Source organism: Dipodomys spectabilis, unplaced genomic scaffold (assembly GCF_019054845.1).
Source record: "Dipodomys spectabilis isolate Male_0828 unplaced genomic scaffold, ASM1905484v1 ptg000082l, whole genome shotgun sequence".
Lineage (NCBI taxonomy): Eukaryota > Metazoa > Chordata > Mammalia > Rodentia > Heteromyidae > Dipodomys > Dipodomys spectabilis.
The window spans coordinates 960,641-964,163 of record NW_024870759.1 but is presented as its reverse complement, the minus strand read 5'-3'; positions in this window follow the sequence as shown (position 1 = coordinate 964,163).

The following is a 3,523-nucleotide window of genomic DNA, read 5'->3' as shown; positions in this document are numbered from 1 at the left end:
CAAGCCCCAGGACCAGAACAAAAAAAACTTGTCAAATATATCTGGGAGAAAGCCTCAGGTTGAGCATTAATTGTTTAGTTGACAAAAAATCTACTTTCATTTGGCATGAGATGAGGCACCGTTAAAATGAACTATAGAAATACTCCCTGAAAGCCCAGTCTATGGAAATTGGGGGTGGGACACGGAGCATTGAAAGTGACTGAGCATTGTTTGATGTGCAAATCTAAGAGACTTGTTAGAAGGGGGGGAAATGTCTGTTTCCTTAGTTCCCCACTTTCATTTTCTTCTTGGAATTAACTGAGGCAGCCAAAAGGAGAGTGACACCAGGTGTCAGTGGCTCATGCCTATAATCCTAGCTACTCAAGAGATTGAGATCTGAGGACTGGGTTCGAAGCCAGCCTGGGCAAGAAAATCTGTGAGACTCTTATTTCCAATTAACCTCCAAAAAGCCAGAAGTTGAAGTGTGGTTCAAATGGTAGAGCGCCAGCCTTGAGTGAAAAAGCTAAGAGACAGCACCCAGGCCCTGAGTTCAAGCCCTAGTATGAGCACAGGAACAAAAAAAAAAAAAAGAAAAGAAAAGGGAGAGAGTGGGGTGAAAGCAGTAACCCTGGGAGTTTTTAGGCAGCAGACCCACTGGAGAAAAAGTAGCCAGTGGAAAACTGGAATCAAAAGAACATCCCCCCCAGGGCTGGGACTGTGGCTTAGTGGCAGAATGCTTGCGTAGCACACATGAAGCCCTGGGTTCGATTCCTCAGTACCACATAAACAGAAAAGGCTGAAAGTGGCACTGTGGCTCAAGTGGGTACAGCACTAACCTTAAGCAAAAGAAGCTCAGGGACAGTGCCCAGGCCCTGAGTTTAAGCCCCAGGACTGGCAAAAAAAAAAACAAAAAACAAAAAACAAAACCCCACAACCTACCTATTATAAGTGAACTATAGCATAAAATATCCTTCCCAATCATTCATACTGATCTTTTCTATTTGTTGGTTGGTCATAGAGCTTGAACTCAGGGTCTTGGCCCAGTCCCTGACCTCTTTTGCGCAAGGCTAGTGCTCTACCACTTTGAGCCACAGCACCACTTTCGGGTTTTGAGTGGTTAGTTGGAGATAAGTCTCATGGGGACTTTTCTGCTCGGGCTGGCTTTGAACTGAGATCTTCAGATCTCAGCCTCCTGAGTAGCTAGGATTACAGCCATGAGTCACTGGCACCCAGCCATACTCTATTTTGAGCTAAGAGTAAGTAGTTTAGCCTTGATGTGCAAGACCCTTTTTTAGTCAAGGCCTCAAAGGCACATAGCTGTTCTTTGGACCCTGGAATTTGGCAAGATAAAACACGGTAGGAAACCTTTTCCTTGTTACATAGATTGAGATATTGAAACCTAGAGAATAGGGAAGTTTATATCATGGCCAAGTCACATGGGAAACCATCAGCAGTTCTGCTTTTTGAACATAGTTCTACTGATTCAACTTTTAATGTTCAGTAAACTAATGGTATGTGGTTAAATTTTCCACTGAAGCTTTTAGCGATAGATAATGTGTGTGTGTGTGTGTGTGTGTGTGTGTGTGTGTGTGTGTGTGTGTGTGTGTGTGGCAGGATAATACTTGTACTAAAGACTTACTCAGGAGGGGCTGGGAAGTTGGCTCAGTGGTAGAGTGCTTGCCTTGCATGCCTGAGGTCCTGGGTTCTATTCCTCAGCACCACATAAGCAAAAAGAAAAAAGCCGGAAGTGGGGCTGTGGCTCAAGTGGTAGAGCACTAGCCTTGAGCTGAAGAGCTGAGGGACAGTGCTCAGGCCCAGAGTTCAGGCCCCGTGACCGGAAAATTAAAAAAAAAAAAAAAGACTTAGGAGCTTATAGGAAGCCTTCTTCCTTATGAACATACCCTCTCCCTCCTGACCAAATATAGCCAAGATTCCAATTCTAACAGCGAATCCTGAGTGCTTTCACAGTGAGATTGTGGTGGTGGTTTGATCTCTACAAAGCAGCCATCTGGAAACCCTGGAGAAATCAAGATTGTGCTATTCCTCCCCACCCCCTAGGCCTTGCAGCCTTCATTCAATAATAATAATAACAATAATAATAATAACTTACTTTTTTGTCAGTTGTGGGGCTTGAACTCAGGGCCTAGGTGCTGTCCATGAACTCTTTTGCTCAAGGCTAGTGCTCTACCACTTTGAGCCACATCCAGTTTTTGAGTGCTTAGAGATAAGAGTCTCACAGGGACTTTTCTTCTCTCTTTCTTTTTTTTATTTTTTTTTGGTCCAGTCATGGGGCCTGAACTCTGGGCCTGGGCGCTGTCCCTCAGCTCTTCAGCTCAAGGCTAGTGCTCTACCACCTGAGCCACAGCACCAGCCACTTCTAGCTTTTTTTCTTTTTGCTTATGTGGTGCTGAAGAATCGAACCCAGGGCCTCATGCATGCAAGACAAGCGCTCTACCACTGAGCCACCTTCCAAGCCCAGGACTTTTCTTCTCAAGCTGGCTTTGAACTGTGATCCTCAGATCTCAGCCTGCTGAGTAGCTAAGATTACAGGCGTGAGCCATCAGTGCCCAGCAATAATAAGTCATTATTATTTACTCTGGGATTGAATGCAGAATCTTGTACCTGTTAGGTAAGTACTCAGACTCACTGAACTGTACCCCCAGCCCTCAAAGTTCAGAATTAAGATCAATGTTAGCAGTGATAAGCCTTGTTGCTGGTATATACTCTGGATTGGATGGGATGAGAATGGCACTTCACCTTTGTTATCTAACCCATAACCCCAGTCTAATCATGAGAAACCAGCAGACAAATTCCAGCAGAGCAGCATTCTACAAAATACCAGATCGCAACTCCTCAAAAATGTCAAGACTAGCCGGGCACCAATGGCTTATGCCTGTAATTTTAGCTACTCAGGAGGCTGAGATCTGAGAATTGCTGTTCAAAGCCAACCCAGTAGGAATGTCTGTGTCTCTTATCTCTAATAAAAACTCCAAGGAGTCAGAAGCAGATCTGTGGCTCAAGTGATAAAGCACTAGCCTTGAGCAAAAAGAAGCTCAGAAACAGCTTTCAGGCCCTAGGTTCAAGCGCTAGGACCAACACACGCACACACAAAACTTAATATCACAAGTAAGGTAAATCTGAGAAGCTGCCACAGCCAAGATATAGTAAGTAAAAGTAATGAGGTGACCTGGATGGGAACCAAAAAGAAAAAAACCAAAAAAAGGAAATCTGAATGAAATATGGACTTTTAGTTAATAACAATGTTATCAAACTGGTGGCTCATACCTGTAATCCAAGCTAAGAAGGAGGCTAAGATCCAGAAGATCAAGGGCTGGGGCCAGCTTAGCAGAAAAGTACATGAGGCTCTATCTCCAGAATAACCAGCAAAAAAACAGAGCTAGAGGTATGGCCCAAATGGTAGAGCGCCAGCTTAGCAAGCAAGCTGAGTTAGAGTGATAGAGCCTAAGTTCAAGCCCCAGTACCAGCAAATACAAAACCAAACCATGTCCTGGGTGAATGTGGAAGTTTCCAAAGAAAGGCCAGC